General features: G+C 49.4%; 1 protein-coding gene across 2 annotated transcripts in view; it reads right to left on the bottom strand.

Moving 5' to 3' along the window:
• PRKCA (protein kinase C alpha) overlaps positions 1-25,188 on the bottom strand; it is a 386,579-nt gene that overhangs the window by 53,281 nt on the left and 308,110 nt on the right. The gene's annotated exons all lie outside the window — the stretch shown is intronic.

Genomic DNA, 25,188 nt, shown 5'->3' with positions numbered 1-25,188 from the left:
TCATCTCTCCCAAGGGAAAAAATCGACAGAGAACTTTGTGGCTAAGCTTGATGCCACGTGGCCCGTGGGATGGGGTGAGAAGAGGAGGCTGAGGGTGATGAAGTATCTATTCCTGCCTCGGTGCCTATACTCATCCTAAGGGCAGCGTTTGCAAAGGAGCAAACAGCTGCCCTCACCATCACAAGACGACTCTGTTATATTTAACCTGAGAGTCAAGTCACGGGACTCTGCCCAGGGCAGGCTGGTGCTCACTCTGGGATGTAAAAGTTATGGGAAAGTGAGGCTTTGTAACAGGTAATGTAATAAAAGAAATAAAATGTGTACAGATGCTTTTCCTATGTGTATGTTTTCCAATTTAAGAGTCATCTACATAAAGGAAAATTGTACCCAGGCAAAAAGGAAGTGGAGCATCCTCTGGAGAGAAACTGCTTAAGTGGCAGACTGTGGGGATGTTTTGCTGCTATTTTTTTCTTTGCCTTTTTTTTTTTTTTTTTTTTTTTTGCTTTTTAGGGCCACACCTGTGGCATATGGAGGTTTGCAGGCTAGGGGTCTAATCAGAGCTGTAGCTGCCGACCTACACCACAGCCACAGCAACATGGGATCCGAGCCTTGTCTGCGACCTACACCACAGCTCACAGCAATGCCAGATCCTTAACCCGCTGAGCAAGGCCAGGGATAGAACCTGCATCCTCACGGATCCTAGTCAGATTCATTTCCGCTGAGCCACAACAGGAACTCCATTTTATTGCTACTTTAAAAGGTACAGTAAGAAGAACAGAGGAATTTTTTTTTTTTTTAAACCAAGAGCTGAACTCACGAAAAATGGTGACATGTAATGGCATCTGGTTTTACACAAAACCCATAGTGCTTTTTGAGCCTGAAGAATACTGGCTCGGTGACCTGTGAGTTACCCAAAGAAGATTTTATCAACTAGACTCATGCAGTGTAAAGATCACCCCTGGTTATTCTCATGGGGGTGTTAACGTCTCATGTCACAGGTGAAAGGTAAGAGGCTCAGTGGAAAGGCAACGGGATCACGTGGGAACGTCTCAGACGGCAGAGGAGCCGGTGGTGAACCCGAGTGGGGGGCCATCTCCCCACAGACCCCAGACGTTGACCTCCACCTGCCAGGGAGGGAGCCGGCTGCTGCTCAGAGGCTGGAAGGGTCAGCCCCGAGCCCAGCGGCACAGACTCTTGCTCTGGACACGTTCTCTTTTTATTTTTTTAATTCTGGCTGTGCCCCCAGCAGGCAGAAATTCCCAGGCCAGGGATGGAACCCACACCACGGCAGTAACCAGAGCCACAGCAGTGACAACTCCAGAACCTTAACCCACAGAGGCACCAGGGAACCCCCAGGTGGACATCTGGACTTGAGCGACAGCACGTGTGCAAAGCGGCAGGAAAGACCTGGAAACACTGACGCTCCATCGAGACAAAGCCTGAATGATACATCAGCTGGCCTCCCCGCTGATGGAGGAGGCGAGGGAGGAATGTTCAGACACACGGCGAGAAAGAGCCAGGATGGACCCACATGGGCCACATCAACGCCCCTCGACTATGTACCAGCCACGCCTCCAAACACCTGCCCCAGGAATGATTCCAACTCGATAAACCTTCCGGCTTGTGTCTAAATTTAAATAAAGAATCAGGAAGTTCACATTTAAGATGAGAACACTGACTCTGCCACTCTGTTTTTCCAATGCACGAGGCACAGAGATCCTAACTGTAGCAGGAACGTCCCCATGACTCTGAAAAGATCCAAAGGCAAAGAACTCCTTGCGCAGAGGCCCGGGGAGCTGCTGAAGGGTTTGCACCTGGTGAAGTACAGCCGGTGCCGAGCGCGGTGGCCCTGCACGGATGTGACAGCGTGCACCGTCACCGTGCTTCCTCCCCTGACACTTGGGCTCCGCAGCCTGGTGGGGAACGTGGGCCAATGGGCCGACAGCCTACCAACTAGAGGCAGGGGCTTTTCACATACTGGCATCTACTGCCCCCGCCGGGCCCTGACCCAGCAGAGCTCCTGAGCTTTGGCCATGACCTTCACGTGGGTCTAGAGACAGGGTACTCCCTGCAGTCAGGCATTGGAGTACTTCTGAACCCAACTGCAGGGTGACCTTAGATTTTGCTCTGAAGTCAATCCCTGAGGTTTGGAAAGAACCAACAGTCCACAAGAGGGACCCCAGCCCCCGGGCCACATTTACCATCAGAAGGCTGGCTTTCCAGCCACCCGGCCCTCAGTGTGAGAAGGGATCTCCCCCACTTCCCCACGTCCCAAGGCCCCAGCAGCCTGGTGGGGATGGGGTCGGGGGTGTCTTCAGGCAGCCGTCCTGCCCTGCCCACCAGGGTGGAATTTCCTCTGGCTTCCCCTGCAGGACACGCCTCCTCAGCCACCCCACGCACCCCCATCCCTGCAGGCCTTGCTGCCAGTGCCAATGATGAGTTTTCAAAAGTGGCTCTCCCTGCAGCAGAAAGGCCCGTGAGACCAAAATCTCAGTGGTCTGGGCCTGTCAACCTGGGGCAGGAGGAGACCCCACTGGACCGTGGAAAGCTGTGTCACTGGCGGCAGAAAGGCAGAAGACCCCCACGATTGGTCTACACAGCCCCAGGCTGCGGCCTGGGTCCTGCCGGTTCCCGCCCTTCCTTGCTGCAACCCCACCCCAGCCTGTGCCCAGCCTGCCCAGGACCCTTCTCCTGGCTGCTGGCCGGCCCCAGGTTCCCGTTCTCCTGTCCTGTTCTCAGAGACGACCTCCTGCTCGTCTCCCCCACAGCACCCTGGTCTCTGCTGAACAGCTCCGAGGGCAACGTGTGACGATTTCTCTCCGGGCTGTCGATGCGGGGAGGGTCAGTCTCAGCCTGCACTCTCTCAGTCGGTCGTGCCAAAGCCACCCTCTGCCCAGGGCCCCTCCACGACCCCTCTGGCTGAGGGCCCCAGTCCAGTCACCCCCTCACCCCCACCCCCGCCCGGGCCCGGCTCCCTGCTGGTCTCTCTCCTTCCACCCTGCCCCCTCCTGCCTGTCCCCTGGGGGGAGCCTGTCCTGCTCCCCAGCTTGCTGTCCAGCCGAGAGAAAAGGCCGAGCCACCCCCAGTGGATGAGGAGCCTCTCGCTGGGCTCTGCCTCTGACCTTAACCCCTGCCACCGGCCATCTGTCCGGCCTCGCCAGCCTCACCGGGTCTTCGTCGCCCTTCCCACAGGGGCCTTGCAGTCTGGTCCGTCCCCCAAATCCAGCTCAAGCAGCACCCCGCAGTCTTCCTGATGCTCCTCCACCCCAGCATCTCCAACTCATGGCCAACATGGCCTGTTACCCGGCCGTGTCCCCGAGCTTCTGGCTCTGCCCCCCGGTGCTTGCCGGAGGCGGCCTGAGGTGCCATTTGGGCCAGTCCCACAGAGCACGGCTGGAGCAGCTCCCAGCAGGGCTGCGCTCGCCACCGCCGCCCCGGGACCGGCTGCACAACCACACACCCTTCTTCGCTGGCTCACCCTTCCCTGGGTCACAGCCCCTCCCTGTCCACCTCCAGCCCCGGGGTCTCTTGGGATCCCTCCCCGTTTGAAATCCTTGTTCTCCAAACCCTGTGGCAGAGTTGGCTCCCGGGGGACCCCCAACACACACGTGTACCTTCCTCCTGGGTCTGCGGATCTGTCCTCCTCGCTAGGCTGGGAGCCCGGGGGCGGGGGCCAACTCCCTCATCACTGTCTCTTTAGGCCAAGCACCGGGCACACAGGCACATGCTCACGGAATGTCTCACTCATTCATTCAAAAACGTGTCCTCCTGGGAAGCACCAAGACGGACAGAACTGGATGGAGCCAAAAGCGTAGAGGAGAGTCCGCCTGCAGGTGCACTGGTCGGAGAAGTGACGAACGTTAGCACAGCAGAAGCAGCAGCTTCTGCGGAGGAGGATTGGTTCAGAGAGACGGGCTGCTGTCTGTGCACTTGGACGTTCGTGTAACATCAGAGCTGCTTCCCTCAAGTCCTCGCTGGTTGGGCCGGATAGCCACGAAGAATGGCTGCGAGGGCGGCCCTGCTTTCGGGGAGGTCGGCCACGCCAGCCTGGTTAGTGGGCCAGCAAGCAGAAACCAGGCCCGTGGAACAAGCTGATGAGAGGACCTGCCAGCCCCAGCCCAGCTGCCCTCTGCGGCTGAAGAACAGCAATGACCCTCTGCGCTGACCGTATCTTCCTCTGCGCTCTTTTGATGGCTGGTTTGGCAACTGGCCTCCCAGCGGGACAAAGAAACCTGCCCTTCCCGGCTCGCAGGCTGGTGACGGAACTCGGGTTGTCATGGAGGTAATTCAGATGTCACCAGGAGCGCGAACAAAATCAGCATCTGTCCAGGGATAAGGCTGAGGCCGCGAGCCTGACGGCAGAGCTCTCAGCAAACTGCGGCGGCATCGGACTAAGCCCGCTGACATCCTCCCCTCAGAGCCGCTCACACACGCCCCGCCCGGTCAGACGCCCTGCAGCGGCCGTGAGCAACCGGAATCCAAGCCACAGAGACCGAAAAGCCGGTGTCTCCTGAAGCTTGAGATTCGGAGAGAACGGTGGCCGGGGCAGGGATGTAACGTGCGTTCGCCCGCGGGTACCGCCCCATGTTGATAAAGCTCGAGTCCAATCTCACTCGTCTCCAAGAGTCGTATAAAGACAGCTGATGGAGGCTCAGGCTCTGAGCGGCAGCCGAGGGGATGGGGAGGCAGGGACTCAGTGATGGCGCCTCCCCTGGAGCCCTTCTCCACCCCCCAGGCGGGATGCCCCTCAGCCGGATGACCTTTGATAACTCCGGAGAGCGGCGGCCCAGAGCGTGCTGTTTGAAGCCCAGCCTTATCACACACCAAGTGTGGCCGTGGACAAGTCCCTTTACCCCACCGAGCGCCTAGTCCCTCGTCTGTTAAGGCAGGATGATTCCACTGGCCCTCTTCCCACCAGCTCTTGGGAGCAGTAGATGTGAGAATGTCTGGCGCTGTAACAAGTCTCAGCCAGGGCTCAAGACATGGTAGCTCTTATTCTTCTTCCTATTCACCTCCATTTTCTCAAGAGGGCCGAGGAGGGCCCTGGCAGAGTCTTTGCTCAGCACATAATTGTTGCTAAACCCATGTATCCTCATGAGTGACTTTAGAACATAGCATCATTTATTCCACAAATATCTGTGTGTCTGCTGTGCCCTGGGCTAGGTGCTGAGGAAGCTCGATCAATAAGTAGCTTCTCCTCCAAAGAACATGCAATGCAAAGGTCCTGTGGTCCGTGGACCGGCCACATCAGCATCACCTGGGGGCTGGTCAGAGGGGCAGACTCTCAGCCCCCCACAGAGCCACCAAATCAGAAGATGCTTCTTTTCTTTTTTGGCTGCCCCTGTGGCATAAGGAAATTCCCAGGTCAGGGATGGAGTCCGAGTCAAGAGCTGCGACCTATGCCACAGCTGGATCCATAACCCACTGTGCCTCCACAGAGACAAGCTGGATCATTAACCCACTGCGCCACGGCGGGAACATCAGAACATGCTTTTTTAACAAGACATCTTTCTAATGAGTGACTCCCACATGCGTTTCAAGTTTGAGATGGGCTGGTCTAAGACAACGGGGAAAGTTTCGCTCTCAGATTCAATGGTCCTAAGACTATGCCCACCTTCAAAAACCTTCTATTATCATATAAATCAATGGTTACTCTGGAAAGAGTCCCCAGCTTGGATGCCACAGAGTTCAGAGCACATCTCAGCCTTACCCACATTTGCTGTGTGACTCTGGGCAGATTACACTGCCTCGCTGAGTCTTGGGGCCTTCATGCGTACTGGGGGCATGGTAAGACTTCTATATCCCTGGGCGATGCTGCAGGTGATATGAGGGATCCTCTTCAAAAGCCCCCAGCACAGCACCCTGGTCTTCTTTCCTCTGCCCTGGGAAGAAGACATTGCCCTTGCCGCAGGCTCCTGGCACACACTCGCTCCCAGACTGCAGACTGCAGGCCTCTGGGAGCAACTGCAGACCATCTGGGTCAGGGCTCTGCCCAGCTGCGCCCGCTGGATTCGTGCAGGTTGCAGACAGACCCTGCAGGGGCTCGAGATGCGTGGGGAGGCTGAGGCGTGTCCCTGGGGGCTTCCACGCCCTCTCAGTGGGCAGGAGAGGAAACAGGCCCAGCTCCAACTGTTCACCCCAGTTCCTGCAGGATCCTCCGTAGCCCCCTAAAAGGCTGGGCTAGGACTAGTGCAGGAAAAGATCTCGACTTACTAAAATGGCACTGCTGGTTTTGAAAGAGGAAAATAAAAATGGAAACTATGATACTGTGTTGCAAAGCAGAATAAAGTGACTTTAAACGTTGAAGCTTTAGTGTGCTTTTTTCTCAACTAGACTAAAACACAGCATGGTTTATTGGTTATAATTAAACAACTCAGAGTGCAGAATCCTTAGGTTCCTGGAAAGGTGGCACATTAGCATGAGGCCCAGGCTGGCATCACGGTGCCAAGTGGATTACCAGGGCGAGAGCACAGACAGCACTGTCTCCCCACTGGAAAATGTATTCATAACCAGCACGGCTCTCATTTTATACAAGAGATCTATCCTATTTTTTTTTTTTCTTTTCTGTTTTAGGGCTGCTCATGTGGCACATGGAGGCTCCCAGGCTAGGGGTTGAACAGGAGCTGCAGCTGCCGGCCTAAAGCACAGCCACAGCAACGCACTATCTGAGCCTCATCTGCAACCTGCAATGCAGCTCATGGCAACGCTGGATCCTGAACCCACTGAGCGAGGCCTGGGATCGAACCCACAACCTTGTGGATACTAGTTGGGTTCTTAACCTGCTGAGACACAACAGGAACTCCACACAACAGACACATTCTTGAAAGTGTCACTGCCATCACTGAAGGGGTTTACACGTTAAAGGACTCCCAGCATGGTGCTTCTATGAAGCCAATCATGAAAAATAAGTGTGAGTATTGCAAATTCAAATTCTCCCAGGCTGGGGTTGAAGTGGGTACATGTGCTGAACATCTGTGCCTGAGGTGTCTGGCTGTGTGTGGCTCTCCAGATTCAGTTCATTGCTGGGGTTTTTCAAATTAAAACTGATGGAGGATGCGCCAGTCCATGCCACTGTGCATCTACCAGGGGATGGGATCTTGGGAGATGCTCACTTTCTGTGAGGCTGGACCGCTTGCAGACACTGAGATGTGACCATCTGACCTGGGCTAGTCCAAAGGGTTCCACCTAATTCCACAGATGCTCTGTGATGCCTGAATCCTGTGTGATTATCACACATACCAGCTCTGGTACGTGGGAAAACAGACATTAAAGACATGAGGAAGCAAAGAGTCATAAAGTGCCAACCTCTAATACAACAGCTCCCTACCCACAATTCTTCCAAGAGGTGCTGCCTTCTCTTCAGGAGGAACCCAAGCCTAAAGGTTCACCCACAGTAGGATGACTCTTAAACTTAATTCAGAGTCTCCTAGTGGGCCCATCCTATAATCATGGAACCTCGGAGGTGTGCTTTAATGTTTAACTACATTCCATTAACTGCGTTTCAGCTGTAGCTGGTTTGCGAATGTGTTTCCGATACCACAGTATTTCGTAGCATCATGGGAAATATGGCTTTAATGAATGTATGTATCATAGATGTTTGCAAAGTGTAGAGAGATGAACCCGACAAAGGAAGGTTCTTCCTAATTTAAAGATTCTGAAGGCAGGATTTCCTGTCGTGGCTCAGTGGTTAACGAATCTAACTAGGAACCATGAGGTTGCGGGTTCGATCCCTGGCCTTGCTCAGTGGGTTAAAGGTCTGGCGTTGCTGTGAGCTGTGCTGTAGGTCACAGACTCGGCTTGGATCCTGCATTGCTGTGGCTGTGGCATAGGCCGGCACCTGTAGGTCCAATTAGACCCCTGGCCTGGATATCTCCATGTGCCGTGGGTGCAGCCCTAAAAAGCAATAAATAAATACATAAATAAATACATACATAAAAGATTCTGAAGGTAGACAGGCCAACAAAGACCAGGTATAGGAGCAGAGGAATAACTGTACATTTCTTCTTCAACTGTTTTCTGCAATAAAAATGTTCCGTATTCAGGGTTTATCTGAACAACCCTGGCAACCTAAGATGGATGGTGTTTTGGCAGGGCTCCATAAACCAGGGTGTGGGTAACAGAAAGAGTTATGCCGTATATAACCGAGGGCCCAGCGCAGCACCTGACCCCCAGGTGACACACTCACTGCACTCATTAGTTAAAAGAAATCAAGCAGTTTCAGAAGAAAACCACAGAGGAAGGTGTTTTCAATGACACCATTAACGGAGTGTGTCCTGTGTATTTTTCTTTTCTTTTTCTTTTTTTTTCTTTTTTATTTTTTCTTGGCCATACTCACAGCATGTGGAAGTTCCCAGGACTGCACCTGCATCACAGCAGTAACATGAGCCACAGTAGTGACAATGCCAGATCCTTAACCTTTTAAGCCACAAGGGAACTCTGCCCTGTGTATTTCTAACAGGCCATGAGTCATGGCAGCTATTACTTCCTACTTGGTAACCAAGCAACGGGTTAAGATGAGGCTCCTTAACAGGCATTAGAGCCTCCTGGGCAGCACACAGTAAATAACATGTCGGCTGGTCTCTGGCTAAATACTTTTTTCACCGTCTGGAACATGGCAAGCATGCCTGGTGCCCTAGGGTCCGTGTGCTTTCTGCTTCCTCTGACCCACGGGCAGGGATGTTCTTCCATCACTGCTCAGGTCGGGCTTTAATCCAGAGGTTTCAACACGGCACCCTGTGGCCCTTCAGCTCTTCTCACTACATATTTCTCTTGCTCCCTCTGCTGGAAGGAGCATGGAAACCGGCTCTGCTCTGTGCACAGATGTACCTGCCCTGCCCAGCAGAGAGCCTGGGGCACCATCATTCTCGAATACTTTCAGAACGAATGGATGAATGGGTACACGGGGAATGCACGTCCTTCGAATACACAACTTTAAAAAAGGCAGAGTTATTGCGTTTAAATAATTTGTACAACAATGCTGCTTGTTACAGAACAGTGTTCATTCCAGAAAATTTAACATGCATAGATCAGTTTTAAAAAAGAAGACTATAATTTAAAATACCCATTACTGTATCACCCAGAGATAATCACTGGTGGGATGGGCTTCTAATCCTTTCTCTTCGTGCTTTCTTATTTGATAGATACACAATTCTACTGCTTGTAACCCGTTTCCCCCCTTTGTATGATGTGAACTTTTCAAGCGATAGGCCTTCTTCTATCACATGATTTTAGCAACTGGATGACGATACCCCACCCTGTGACTCTACTGAAGGTGACTTCGCCACCCCCGACGCTGGACACATAGGTTGTTTCCCATTTCCACTGTCACCAACGCGCAGATGAACAAAGTTATTCTAGCTCTAGTCCAGCTCTCTGTGCACAACCCCCATCTCCCCAGGATAGATTCCTGATGTGGAATTGCCAGGTCAAGAGGTCCCGGTATTACAGAAGTTCCCATTGTGGCTCAGCAAGCTAAGGACCCGATGTTGTCTCTGTGAGGATGCAGGTTTGATCGCTGGCCTGGCTCAGTGGGTTAAGGATCCAGCCTTATTGTAAACTGCGGTATAGGCTGCAGCAGCAGCTACGATTTGACCCCTGGCTGGGGAACTTCATAGGCTGAAGATGCTGCCTTAAAAAAAAAGGTCTTGGCATTGCAAAAGCTGGTGCTCAAGGCCACACGTTCAAGTATGACCACAGCAAGTCAGAGAGAAACGGGGGAAACCCCAAGAGCCAGGGCAGCCTCATTCCTGAAGGCAGGATTTTGGTTTCTTTTAGGTCCTGTGTCTAATTCTGAGGCTGTAATTTCTAATAGCTCTTCTTTTTCAGCTTTGGCTTGGCCTGTGTGTTTTATATCAGATGCCAAAACAGCAGCACATCTTCGCCTCCACGACACGGACAGCAGTCTTGGAAGAGAAGTTAATCGGTACAGAGAGTTTCACAGAGATTCTTAGGTAAGCAAACCCCTCAAGTCACCGCACCTCCTTCCAAGGGTGTCTTTTTGGATGCACAGTCCAGTCTGTGACTGCGACCTGTAGGTGTGGGGCCAGGCGGGTCCTCCCACACACCTGTGCCCCCTCCTGTCCACTGGAGTGGCCTCCTGGATTTGGGAATCATGGGTAAACAGCAAATCACAGGTGTGCCTCATTCAACTGCGGGGAGGGCCTCAGCCACAGAAGGGTCCTTGGGAAGGTCAGACCTGCCCGTGTGAAGCTGCTCCTAGTGCCACCCACCAGCTGGGTGCTGCCTGCTCTGTGGGAGGAAGAGATGCTACTTCCCTCCTCACGGGTCCTCCTGCAGAGGACCACTCCCCGTGCTGAGACTGAGGGAGTTTCAGCAGCTCAAAGGCAGTTGGCAATAAGTTAACCAAGGCCACCCATGTCACAGACAGGAGGCTGAGGCCTGGGGTGGGGGCGGGGCGGGGGCGCTGCTAGCTGATGTGTCTAAATCAATTTTCCTTCTGGCTCTGAAGCCAGAATTCTCATCTTAGATTTCACTGCTCATCTTCCAATGGGCGAATGTTTCCATAAAGGGACATATAATAAATATTTTCAACTTTGCAAACCAAACGCTGCCGCTGTTGTAACTACCCAACTCCACGACGGCAGCGTGAGAGCCACGTGAATGAATGAGTGAATGAGCTTGGCTGTGATCCAATAAAACCTTATTTACAAAAACAGGCAGCAGCCAGAATCCGGTCTGTGGGCTGAAGTTTGCCCACTCCTGCCCCAGATCATGAAGGTTCCCAAATCATTCATTCTCAGTTGCTGTTAGATTTAAACAAAACTCTCTCCTTGCTTAGCTTGCAGAAGAGCAATAATTAAGAACCTCAAATGCACTTGAATTAAATGACTATTCAGTCTCTTCTACGACCAGCACAGGAAAAAGCTGTTTTGCAGCCAAACAATGTAGTGAGTAAAGTGCTTTTTCAGTAGAGCAAAAATTTAAGGGAAACATGAAGTCATTTTCTTAATGAGAGATATTTTTATGGACACAACTACTTAGGCTGTACAATTTGCAGGCAGCCAGCAGGCCTCTGTTGTCATGGCAACTGAGCCACACTCTCAGGAGAAACGCGGGACCCATGACACATCAGCATTTTGCCCATCGTGAAAAATACAAAGTGCCTGGTTTTTCTCCAACTGAGTGTTACACACCTCTAACATCCAACCGTGCCTTTGCGGGGCTTTTTGTTTTGTGGGCCATCTAGTTTTCCCGTCTCCCAGATCTGTCACAGACGCTGACAAACATCTCAGCCGGGTAATCCACAGTTATCAGGGTGCAGTGGTGTGACCGACCTCACCTGCTAAAAAGATCCTGGAAGGGCCACTGTCCTTAGCTCTCCCCAGTGGCTAAGAGTCTAGACTTACGTGATGACCTGGGACCAAAAACTTTATCCCAAGATTTTTCATCTGGAGAAACACTTTCTCTTACGCAACACATGTGTCTGAGAGGAAGGCCTGATGGGAGTGGCTGTGGCCATGGCGCACCGTTGTTCGAGGGCTTTGGGCACTTAGTCACTTTTGAAATCTATGTCCTTTTCCTTCTGAAAACACGCCCCTTTGGGATGCGCACATGCTGGCTTTATAAGTTGGCTGTGGCAGGGGCAGGCAGGAGCCGAATGAACTCGTGATGTGATCCAAGTCAATGATTTCCCAGACGGCCAGCAATGCTGCTCATAAGCGGGGGCTTCTCTGCGCTGAGAAAGCAGAGCAGAGATGAGGTGGGCTGGGCCCTGTGCGCCGGAGGAGAAATGCAGGAACCCTGCAGATCCTGAGGAGCCCTGGGCACCTCACCCTTTGCAGCAGCACCAGGATTCTCTAAAAACAGGAGCCACTGGGAGCATAAGGTGGTAACTCCATCTGCACATCCATCAGGAAGCAAAGACACAGCCACAAGCTCATTCATTGCTATCTTCGGGGTTCGAGGCTTCAGGGACTCATTTACTTGCAAATCTTTACTGCCCTCTTGTGGTATCTGTTTTCTAGACTGACTGCATTTTGACTGGGCTCTTCTAGCAGAAATACGACCAAGGTCTACTAGTCTGGCCCACACAGGTAAAGTTCCTGTAACTGCTGCAAATGGCACCAACATGACACAGAGTCTATCTTCCCAGCTCTCTCTCTCCAGAAAATGACTCCAGTCTCCTGTGAGAGCCAGAGAATTTGCATGATGCCTATGGAATGTGCACGGATGCCGTAACTGCCGTGGGTGTGATTTCTAGAAAACAACAAAGCCCCAACCATTTCTAGACATCTGTGTTCTGAATCTCTTCTTAAATCTCTGTCTGGGCCCAGACTCTGCAAGCCACAGATGCAAGAAGTACGAAAGGGAGGTCGTGAAGGCGGAGGGGGGCCCTGGAGAGGTCCCACAGAGCTGCTGTGTTCTCTTAAAGGCAGAGGCACAGAATAATCTGGGAACAAAGGAAGCGATGAGTGTCGCATGAGGGCAGAAGTCAATGAATGGCCACCCTGGGGGAAATGCAACTGGAGCTAAGTGACCACGGCTATCAGCTCCAAAAAACAAACAATAAAACCCTAAACCGTAGCTAGCAATAAAGCCCAGATCGCTGAGGAAAGTTCTGGATATCCCTCTCCCTCTCCATCGTGTTCAGCTGCTGCAGGAAAGGTGGGTGGGACTGGGCACCCAGCAAAAGAGGTTGGAAACTTGATTCTCGTGGAGGTAAAAACAAAAAAAATATGATCCTTTCCCTCAAATGCTGAATATGTTTGCTCAATTACTCAATTTAATTTTTTCCCCCTTAAAACGCCTTTAATTGACTGTAGAAAGCATTTTGAAAGCAGGGTTGACTGCAATTAAATTTAGCACAAAATTTCCATAATCATTGATTTCATCCTATCTTCACCGAGCGTTTTAAAACCGCACCAGTTTTCAAAATGGAGGGGCCTAATTATAGCTCAATGGGACACCTGCTTCTAAGAGGGAGGCAGCTGCATGGCTCTGGTTCTGGGAGGTTCTCGGCTATTCTCTGCCACCCCCCCCCCCCGCTCCCCATGGCAATCAGCTGATAGGAAAAGCTTGCGGGTAACCATGAACGGATGGGAGGACCAGCTTCAGTACTGCTGACTCCTCTGAGGCCTTGGTTTCTCTATCTGTAAAATGGACTCAAATTCCCTATCTCCTAATCCGGGGGATCAACCGAGATCGCGGCAGTGTTGCCGACCCCCTCCCTCAAAGCTGGCACTTCGGCCCCAATCTGGCTGCCCACGCACGGGCACTGGCTGGAGTGGTGGACAAAGCCCTTCTGTCCTGTCCACAGAGAGCCACGGTGTCCCTGGGGGCAGACCTGGACGGACTGTGGACAGGTTGATTTTCAGAAAAAGCCATGAGGAGAAGATTGGTTCATGAGCCAGCGAGTGGTGCTGCTCTGAAAAGAGGCATGAGCGAGTGGGAGCACCCCACTTTCCCTGGCCGGGTCGGGGTGTGTTTCCCACATACAGGTGACTTTTTCTTCCTCAGGAAGGATAATCTGTTTCTGGTCCCAAGACCCATTACAAAAGGTGCAGGAGACATAAAAAATGGGCCAGAGGCAGGGGGAGGGGTAATTTAGGGGGTTGGGATTGGCATATACACATCCGCGTACAAAACAGATAACAAGGACCAACTGCATAGCACAGGGAAACCCACTCAATATGCTGTAACAACCTATACGGGCAAAGGATCTGAGAAAGAAAAGGTACAAGGTACAACTGATTCACGTTGCTGTACCCCTGAAGCGAACACAACATTGTAAGTCAACTATATTCCAATAAAGAGTTAAAAAATAAAAATGAATAAAAAATGTGCCAATACAAAGTAGGTTAGAAAAGAGGCTTTGTTGCCTGGCACCTGCCGCTCCGGTTTTTAAGTGAACTCGGGACAGAAGAGCCTCACCGCCCTGTTGCTGGTGGGGTGGCGGGGGTGCTGTTCCCGTGAGGGGCTCTTTGTATGGAACGCACACCCGGACCTCCCAACCGGGGCCCATGAGTGGTTCAGAAAGCTTGACAAGGAAAAAGGGTCTGCTTTACCTTGACCATGGCTTCTCAGAAAACCGCGTGCACAGCGGCCCTTCCATTAGGGCTGGACCCCTAATTTGTCATCCCTGGCGGGGGTGGGGGGTGAGGGGGTGGGAAGCAGGGAGAATGATGGCAGCAGCACTTTCCTAGACAAGCCTTATTCTAAACATTTTTTTACGTACTCATTTAATCCTGTGGACACCCTAGAAGGTTGGTCCTTTCATCATCCCTATTTTGGAGATGGAGAAATTGAGGTTGGGGGATGAACTAAGTGGCTGCAGGCCACACGGCTGGGGGGGTCGGTGGGGCCGGGCTTTGAACTTGATCTCACCATCACCCAGGGCTGCTTCCTTGGGGAGACAGGTGAGTGCTGAGCAGCCCGGCAGGACAGTCCTTTGGAGGTGTCAGCCCCTCCCTGGAGCTGGAGGAGCCATGGTCACCTGCCAGGAGGGGGCCCGGGGAAGGGACACCTTCGTCCTAATCCTTCTTTTTCTCTCTTTATTTCCCTCTCCAGTTACATCCAAGTTCTGTACCACCTCTTCCTACATGTTGGGAAATAGAGCCCCATAATAGGCAGGTTACTTCTCCCTGAAATAACAGTTTCCACCATAGTGACAGAGACGAAACCCCAATGTTCAGACACATCACCCACAGGGACAGACGATGTTTGGTTACAATTAGGATCGGAGGACCCTGGTGTGATTTCATCTCATTGGGGGGGGGGGTGTCCGTCCTCAGCTGAAATGACAGAGTGTCAGATACCAGATGGTTTATTTTTCAACAGGAATTGTCTGCACGTCCTGGAATGGTCGGTGGGGCAGGGGTGGGGGGCGGTCTGCTGATGCCGGGGACCCAGGATGCTTGTCCTCTGAGCGGAGAAATGGCCAGAAGCTCAGTGTCTTCTAGAATGGCTGACTTCTGGAGGTGTTTCTCCAAAGTGAACATGGCGCATCGTGTGACAGGGTCTTAACAGACCACAGGAGGGCAGCGACGAGATGTGTCTTGAAAGGTGGAAGTTACCACACTCTGCCAAGACTCACAGGATGTTTTTTCTTCCCCATTTCCAATAACTCTGGGACACTAATCTCTTGTGGCCCAGTTGGGACATACCTGTAGGGTCAGCTACAAGTTCTACAGATGAGAAACTTTAAAAATGTGACTTAGATAGTTTCTTGAGTACAGTGTTTTTGAAAGACTATTATATATTGATTCTACCTTAGTGTAGGGGGTGTGATTTCCTCTTGCAAATTCTTCTTTTTCTATTTTTTTTTTCTTTTTAGGGCCACTCCCGTGGGATATAGAAGTTCCCAGGCTAGGGGTCAAATCAGAGCTGCAGCTGCTGGCCTACACGAAGCTGTACCTGTGACTTACACCACAGCTCACGGCACTGCTGGATCCTTAACCCACTGAGCAAGGCCAGGGATCGAGCCTGCATCCTCACGGACACTAGTCAGGCTGGTAACCTGCTGAGCCACAATGGGAGCTCTGGCAAACTCTTTACCCAAGGATTTGAGTGTTTAAATTTTCCACTTGCTTCCAATACGAATATTCTGTAACGATCTCAAGCTGATTTTAATTATTAACAAAAGCAATGTACTGGGAACACAGCTGGTACATGGCCCCAGCCAGCTCCCCAAAAGACAACGGTGTTGTCAGACATGATAATGGACCCAATTTTGAAAAAATAATTTACATGCAAGTTGCAAAGTTCCATTGGATCGTTTGGGGGACAGAATGGGTGATTCAGTTAAGAGAGTCGATTTGGGAAGTAATTTTAAAACTGAGAAAAAATGAAATTCAGCCAAGCGTTAAGAATGTCAGGACGATGTGATGGTTTTAGCCCATGCTACGGTGACACTACGCCTTGCAGTTCAACGCACACATGGGGTGCAAGCACACCACGCGGACTGCATGCTAACACAGATGTGTGCCTGCATAAAGCCAAACATGGGTCTTGGTATGTGCTTAGAAATAGACACGAGCAGAAACAAAGGAAAATGTGACGTCCACATAAAGATGCACTCTTCCCATTCATTTGATGCTTTCAAAATAGACTTGAAGGTATCTCGAATCACTCATAGGAGAGTTCAATGTTTCCCTGGTAAAATTTTGAAGGCAGCTAATCTGAAGATGGGGGAGGACTGGAATTCCCTGGGGGGTTGAAAGACACGCATTGTCCTGCTGGAGGGCCGTGGCCGTGAGTTTCCAGCCACTGGAACACAGTGCATCCTATGGCTGGGCCTCAGCCTGGGGCCACAGAAACCAGGGCGAAGGGTTTTGTGGAAGGCGAGGTGGGAGGAAGCTCTACCTTTAAGAAGCAGTGGACATGACATCCCTCGTAAGAGACAGGAGAGGGAGAAAAACTGCCAGGTTAGTAAGGGAAACGCCAGCTATTCAGGAGAACAGCGCTGTGAGGGAAAAAGAAAAGCATGGCACGCCATAGGTATTGACAACACAAACAGCACAGAGGCGAGACAGCCTGAGACCCAGCATGAGGGTTTGGGAGGGAGGGAAGGGGGGCTCGGCTCAGGGCTCACCAGTGGCAGGTCTGATGTGGCCCTTGCAGGGGCCAGAACTCTGTCAAACCACCTGGGGCCAAGACCCTTCGCTCGCCTTCCTCGTGGTGTTTGTGTGGCCAGACATGGTCACATCAACAGCTCCACCACATTTGTGTGTGTTTCTTTTGCTTTTGGCCAATCCATAAGATAGAGTGATGGGACATTGCGGGACTGGTTAATCAAGTGTCTGTGGCAGTAACAGCCAGTTCCTGGACGGCTTTATACATAAGACTGCTGTTATTCCATAAATGAGGATAAATCAAATCATTAGCTTACCATTAAAACTATTTGTAACAAAGTGTATTTCTTTTTCTTGATGATTCAGAAGGCTCTTTAGTATCTTGAGGAGCCTAAGAGTACTGCTGAACCATAAATTGGTTGAGCAGCTGGTTAACCAAGTTCTGGCCAACTGAATGCTGGCTAACCAGGTTTTTTTTTTTTTTCTTTTTAATAATTTTTTTTTTTATTTTCCCACTGTACAGCAAGGGGGTCAGGTTATCCTTACATGTATACATTACAATTACATTTTTCCCCCAGCCTTTCTTCTGTTGCAACATGGGTATCTAGACAAAGTTCTCAATGCTATTCAGCAGGATCTCCTTGTAAACGCTAACCAGGTTTTACTCTTCAGGCATGTTTCTGTTCACCTCTCAATTTCTGTCTAAAAGAACCCATCATGGCTGGATAACTTGATTTTCTCAAACCCTGATGTGAGAAAAACAAGTTGAAAACATCTTAAGACAATTCTCTGCAAGCAGTCACGGCATGAATGATCCATGTCCATACAGAGTGTGAGTTGGCTTCTGGGAGAACATCTGATTTTCTGAACCCAAATTCCATGGCCTGAAAGGGTCATAACATCTCTGAGCCTGAGATTCCGACAAACATTATACTTTGTACTCAAAAGGCTTTGCCACTAAGATTGGACACTGGGCAAATTGTGAATTTCACATCTCTTTTAGACAGGTCTATTACACCTTCTAATTATGGTCTTTAAATCTGTAATCACGAATCTATTTATAATTATTCTCAAAATAGGCCATTTTATTCCAATCTCCAATGTTCTATTTTGGGCTGGAGATCTTTTTTTTTTTTTTTTTTGGTCTTTTTTGTCTTTTTAGGGCCACACCCGTGGCATAGGGAGGTTCCCAGGCTAGGGGTTGAGTTGGAGCTACAGCTGCTGGCCTACACCAGAGCCACAGCAATGCAGGATCCAAGCTGCGGCTTCAATCTACACCACAGCTCACGGCAAGGCCGGATCCTTAAGCCACTGAGTGAAGCCAGGGATTGAACCTGCAACCTCATGGTTACCAGTCAGGTTTGTTAACCACTGAGCCACGATGGGAACTCCAACCAAGATGATCTTAATATTCCTCCCAGTCCTGATATTCCACTGTTCCATTATTCCATGGGTCAGCAAACTTTCCCTGTAAAGGATCAGACAGTATATGTTTTGGCTTCCTGGGCCCCAGTCTGTCACATTGATTTGACTCTGCTATAGCCCGAAAGCAGCCACAGCCAGGAAGGGAATGAATGAATGTGGTTGTGTCAATTAAACTGATGGACACTGAAATCTGAATTCCATCTAGTTTTCAAGTACCCCAAACAGTACCTTTCTTTGATTTTTTTTTTCCCCAACCCTATAAAAGTGAGCGAGTGGTGGTTGCAATCCCTGCACTGCTTAAGATGGATGCTGGGAGTGACAGCATCTGTCCTGGTCACCCCCACAACCCTCCAGGACCTGAATTTGAGGACGCATTTGTCAATCAGTCACACCCCCTCCAGGGCATTTCTCAGACTTTGATGGGCCCAGGAACCACCCAGAGATCTTGCTGACATGCAGATCCTGATTCAGTACAGGGTCTAGGATGGGGTCTGAGATTCTGCAGTTTTGAACCCAAGTGGCCTGAACCACAGCTGGATTCTTCACCACTAAACCACAGCGTGTGCCAGATTCCGCATTTTTAATAAGTACTTAGATGCTGCTGGTCCATGTATCAGACTTGGAGGTGCAAGGATCCAGAGCACTGGGATAAACTCCTTGGGATTACCTCCCCGGGGGATGCACGATCCTAATTCTTTGTAGTAGGACAAGTTCCTTGGGAAAAACAGCAGCATGTGTGGTGTTACCCTTATTGCAGGCTTCTCTTAGGGATGTTTAATTTCTTCTTAGGTGCTTGGGATGGAGTGATAATGACTGGTGTCAAGGCTTAGTTGCCATGTCTATGTTATGTCAGTGGACCCTGGCTCTATCTTCCCACCCAGCAATTTCTGTCAATGAGGGAAGCATCCTTGGTACCCGCTAATCCCATGGGAATTCGGGCCTGGGTACACGTGGATAGCTGCTTCTAACATTTAATATTAGCCTTGCCCTGTTTCTTTAACCAGCAACATCCGCCCCCACGGCCACCCCCATAGCTACAAACACAAAGCTTTTTATGTCATTTTGGGAATTCATGAGGATGGAACAGACGACCCGAATGTACAGTCTTTTTTTTGGTTTCCCAACAAAAATCATTTCCGTAAGATAAATTAAACTGAAAACATGTTGCCCTGCTATTATAAATGCATTCGCCCTTCCTTACAGACGAATACAAAAACTCTGTGCACTTGCTTTCAGAGGCTTTCTTTGAGTTTGCTCTGTTGAGTGGCAGTGTTCACCTCTGTTGACCATGATCTAATGAGTGTGAGAAGATGATTTCCAACACTAAACCTTGCACCTAGTTCAGTCTGAGATGTTGCTTCTGAGACAGAGCTGAAGGACAAAGATGAAAATAAAATGTCTCTTTTAACTGATGTGTGTTTCATAGACTTTTTTTTTTCCCCGTCCTTAACATCACCCAGTTCAGAAAGTAATGAAGCTATTTAGGAGGGGACAAAGCAGAATCCCTATCAGGGCACATAGATTTTCCGTTCTGTGTCCAAAAGGTCATCTGAAGGTACTCACGTTTCCATAGTAACAGTGGTACGCCTGATCAAATCAACAAAGAGCTACAATTTATCCGAGGGTCTCCAGCAAACTATTTTTTCCTCCCATCCGAAGGATATTCTGAATTAAAGTCTTTAAAGACAATGGAGGCTTTTGGAAGATCCAATTTCAACAACAATAAACAGAAGATGCCTACGTGCTCATTCCACATGTAACCCAGCAACTGAGTCTCATCTACAGTGACTGAAATCTCTTTCATGGTCATTGGATCACATTCTGCTACTCAGAAACACAGATAACCTCAAAACGTTTCTCCAGAATAAATACAAAGAGGTACATATGTGATCTTAAGGCATCTGCAACATCTGCAGGGTGAGTCCTCCGGCAGTTCTGGACCTCTACCACAGGTCCCGCAAAGCAGCTCGTTCTCCTGGACCACGTGTATCTATGTGCTCTTCTTTTTTGGTTTAGACCCTAAGATGCTTCTAAATGGTCACAGATACAAACAACTGTGAAGACACAACATCACACATCACAACATCTGTTATTTTGACAGAAGCCATTGCCAATCCAGCTTTAAATTCCAACCAACAGACAGTCTGTAGAATCTATCCAAACACATCTTTCAAATAAAATATCTCAGCCACAAAGAGTCTGTTTCACCTATTTCTAAAATACCTGTTTAAATTAACATGGCTCATGGGATCACGGTCCTTGGGTCACGTATTTACTCCAGTCTGAGACGTTAAGATGACTCTGTGTCCAGGAGGCAGGCGAGGGGTGCCCTCTGAGCCTTCGCCTCCATGGACGTATGACCCCCTGCTCACAACTTTCAAACTAAGCAGGAAATCTCAATAGGTCTCATCATGACTTTGAGATTATTACTAGAAATGTGTAACATGAAGTGACTAGGTAACACAAACACCATCCCAGTTTTGTTACATTCCTGTCTCCGATGTGGTTACTTGGCCAAAAAACCCCTACTTATCTGCACCCAATAACGAGCTCAGAATCAAGAGGGAGTCTCTTTGCTGAAGTCCAAGTCTCTTGGAAGCAACTGATTTTTAAGCCCAGGAAACATACTGTACGTTCGAAAGTCATGGGTTTTGCATTTCAGTCCTCATCTTACAACAAACTTTTTCTTCATTGGAAGGAATGCTCTGGGCTAGCCCTGTCCAACAGAAACACACTGTGACCTACATATGTAATTTTACATTTCCTCGTAACCTCATTAAAAATGCAACAGGTGAAATTTATTTCCATAATACTGTATTTAATACTAACATGAAAGGATATAGCAAAACATATAATAGTTATTAAATACATATTTAATCCAGTGGTCCAAAATATTATTTCCATATCTAATCCACATAAGCTTCATTATTTAGGAACTATTTACTTTCTTTTTTTACTGAGCCTTTGAAAAGCCGTGGGTGTTCCATACTTCCCGCACATCTAAATGCAGACTCACCATATATATGTTTTTTTCTTTTTAGGGCCACACCTGCGACATATAGAAGTTCCCAGGCTAGGGATTGAATCGGAGCTGCAGCTGAGGCACATAGCAATGCAGGATCCAAGCCTCGTCTTCAACCTACACCACAGCTATGGCAACACTGGATCCTTAACCCACTGAGCAAGGTCGGAGATCGAACCGGCATCCTCACAGAGACAATGCTGGGTCCTTAATCCACTAAGCCACAATGGGAACTTTCCAGACCCAATCATATTTTAAATTATCCATAGACTCATGTGGCCAGTGGCTGATGCAATGGACATGCAGCCCTAGGGGTTTTCAGGGTAAGGGGAAAAGCAGCTATGTACTGTTTGGCATTTAGTCCCATGTGGTTCTTTAGCTGACTACGTGCTCAAACCACAAGGGGCAGACAGGCTGGGTTCCTCCAGGCTGACCTATCTAATGGGTCAAAGAATTTCTGGCCCCTTCAACCACCTAAAGAGACAACTGGGTATGAAGTCGTTGGAAGAGGACAACGATGGTTTGTAGTTGGGGAGAATGAGAATTATAACGAGTTGGGGGGCAGAGCATGGACAGCTGGTGGGGGGGCATCAGACTGGCAGTGGCGTTAGCAGTGGCAGGGTGGGCAGAACAGGGCAGGACCCTTAGATGGAGCAAAGCTCCGATCAGGTGAGCATTCAAGTTCAAACAGCTCTGCGATGCTTCTGAGTGCTGCATGCCACAGGAAACTGAGCCAACAGGTTGGGAAGTCTGTCTGCTGAAAATACCATCAAGAAAATGAGAGCTCAGCTTTAGGCTCCAGGGGGCATGAAGGTTGGGACAATCAATGCACCAGTCTGCTCTCAGGAATGACTCCTTGACAAAATTTCTAGCCTCAAATGGGTTTGCTTTTGGCAGTACCTCTTTCGCACAGAGAGATATAGTCTCAGGGTTTATAAGCTTTTATAAATGTAAGTCAAAATTCAGTTTGAATAAGTAATGTCTTTTTTGTATAATCAGCTATGATAAAAGCAAGGAGGAGTCTCAGTTAACATTTATTGAGCGCTTACTCTGTGTCAGGGACCAGGCTCAGTAACTTACATAAATGAACTGCTTCCATTCTCACAGCAATTCAATACGGCGGTACTGTTATTATCTCCATTTCATAAGCAAGGAAACTAGTAGTCAGAGAGTGTAAGACTCTCATCCAATGTCAGCTACCAGCTAGGAAGGGGTAGAGCTGGGATGCGAAACCCTGGCTATAACCCTGGGTGTGTGTTCTTCCCAGAATGCCCTGCACTGAGGAGTCTGTCCAAGTTCACACACCTGGGATGGAGATGCGCCAGCACGGCTCCAGGGCGGGGGTTCCTAAGCACGCGAGGCACTGTCACGTCTCAAACGGTCCACGTGCTCAGCACGGAAAATGCCTGGGGCTTTAGGGCGACTCGCTGCTCTTAGCCATTACTACCATCACTTTCAGGGATGTCTCCATCAGTATCTCACCCCTCTGCTGCCTGGAAGGGACAGGACGGGGGATGGCAGTCAAACTACACCCCAAAGCGACTGCCTGTTTCACGCTTGGTCATGAATTTCTCTCTTCATAGAACTTTACAAGTATTTCCCTATAGGGAGCTCACAGGTGTTTCAAGTGATGCTGCAATTTAAATAAATTCACCCTGTTTTCTTGAATCCTGATGCTCCAAAGAGTTATTTACGACATGTCATCTGCCAGTTTTCTACTGGGACATAACTTTCCATTATTTTCTGACAACAGGAATAATCCATTGCAGACAGAGCCCAAAGCATCCTGCCTCTTAGCTGTCTTAATTCTAACATGGATGTGTCTGTTTTGCTTTTAACTTTTTTTTTTTAAGTATTAGATTTTAACTTACCCTGGAGTGCAGCAGTGGTGGGTGGCAAGAATGTAAAGAAACAACAGTGCTTTTAGCGTCTTTTTTTGCTCTATTTTATAAATCATCTAAAACAAATGATGAAAGTGATGAATCCTTGACAATCAGGCAGCATCGAAGGGTGTGGCCTCGTTTAAGGAAAGCTGCTTGATTTAACAATAAAATCTCAGAATCTCCAATAACTATAACAACATGTGCAGGAGACAAGCAAACCCCCCAGGTGGACATGCGTTTACTTAAAGCCCAGTTGTAGCTGAAAGTCCTCAAAAGACAAACTAGAGGAGTGACTGTGCTACTGGAGTAAAATGAGGGAATTTAAGTTTTATTTTGTTAAATATTGAAATAAGAAATGTGAAGAAGGTTACCAGCTCTGCTGGCTCCATTTCTTTCTGGGTGGCAGGGCTGGGGAGAATAACCTGCCGTAGGGATGAGGGGCCAAGGCTTAGGAGAAGGCTCTGCATCAGAGCAGAGAGGGGAGGGCAGAGAGGAGGGAACAGACCCCGGGAAGGGAGTGGCTACCTGCAAAGGAAACCACCGGTCCTCCTCTCTTTCGCCTCACCTTTGCTCCTCCCCCAAACCTCCTTCCACTTTCCTGATTCTAAGACACTCCCAGCTCTGGAGGCAGATGTGGCTCCAATGGCTCAGGGAGGCGTTAGTTGCCTAACAAGCAGTAATAGGAGGCAGTTAATACAAAACTGCCTAAGCTCACTGATGACCATGGCAATAGCCAAAGACAGTAAGGTCCTCGGAAAATGCTGTCAACGAGGAAAAGATGTGGTCAGAAGATACCCTTTCTTCACACTGCTAAGTGGCCTGTAGCCCAGCTCCCCAGACACAGCTCCTCAGGCGGAGCTCCCCAGGCACAGCTCAAGGCGGGAACGACTTGGATCCCGGATTTTCTAAGAGATCCAAAGAGCAGCACTGCACTGATAAAATCATGGACCTTCATGCGAGTGGATGACGGACTGTTTCTGCTGTGAAATAATCATCAGCTGCCATTCTCCTGCTGATGACACCGCATTCCTTCCTGATGTGGGTTACAGCAGCCATTCCAGACGTGCTAGCTTTGAGCGTGTCATCAGGACCCCAAATCAAAGCACTGAGAAGCACCCCTGTAGACTGACTCCTCAACATGAGGTTTCTCCTCCCCCAACAACTGCTGAAATCCTGCTTTGACCTGAAATTATCCAACTCATCGCCGGCTACACAAAGTTCCCGAGTTGCGCGCCTATGTCCCAGAAATCCATGTCACTGGAAATGAGAATCTATTTCTCCATAAAAACAGTGTTATCAATGGCAATAAAGTTCTTACCAATATGCCTCTTTCAGAACATGGCTGGTCTACACAACTTAGAATGCACCCCCTACTGAGAGCATGACAGCAACATGAACATTCATTTCTTAAAAGGAAAGCTCCAGAAGCTAAAAAAATAGTACCTTCTATAACCCAGTTTTTGCTATAAAACATTGATGATGGTGACGATGAAAAGGGCTAACACTTGCATAATGAGCATGCCTTTAGAACTTTTCTAAAAGCAGCTTCATCTACTCTTGACTGCTTCATCTTTAAAAAATACTCCTAACTCAGTACCGCTCTTATCCTGACCCACGTGAAGGGCTCACACAGGGCAGTCACACGGAGAGCAGACAGCAGGACCAGGTGTGAGTCCAGAGCCCCTGGGCTAAACTAGGGGTTGGTCCATCATAGCCCAGATCGGGTCTGCCTCCTGTTTTTGTAAATCACGTTTTATTAGGACACGACCCTGTCCATCGGTTGACATCTTGTCTGTGGCTTGTCTTGTAGTATAAAAGCTATGAAAGCAGAGGTGAGGTGCTGTGACAGAGATCCTGTGCTATGTGAAGCCTAACGTATTTTTTTATGTGACTCTTTTTAGAAAGTTTGCTTGAGCAGGGGCTAACCCATATCTGGATCACTTCTAAGGATGGGCAGACCCTCTTCCTGGACTCGGCCGTGACCTTCGTCATGGGGAGCAGGGCCCAGAATCAGGAGGAAGGAAGAGGAAACCTGGGTGTCCTTGATAGTGATGGGAGGTCCAGCACCGGGATGATAATATGTTTATTTCTCAAAACGCCTCCTGCACCATCATTCCCAAACAGGTCTGAAGCAAGGCTCGTGGGTACAGAACTCCACCTCCACAGACAGGGGGGACTGTTTGCTTTATTCATTGCTGGAAACCTCATTCCTGAACAAACACATAATTTATGTTGGTGAATCAGGGACCATAGGCACTTTATTTGAAGACAAACATGGAACAGGTTCAAGGCCCATGGATGCACTGCCCATGAGTATCACAGACAAGGG

The sequence above is a fragment of the Phacochoerus africanus genome, chromosome 14 (assembly GCF_016906955.1).
Source record: "Phacochoerus africanus isolate WHEZ1 chromosome 14, ROS_Pafr_v1, whole genome shotgun sequence".
Taxonomy (NCBI): domain Eukaryota; kingdom Metazoa; phylum Chordata; class Mammalia; order Artiodactyla; family Suidae; genus Phacochoerus; species Phacochoerus africanus.
This window is presented reverse-complemented; position numbering and strand designations above follow the sequence as displayed.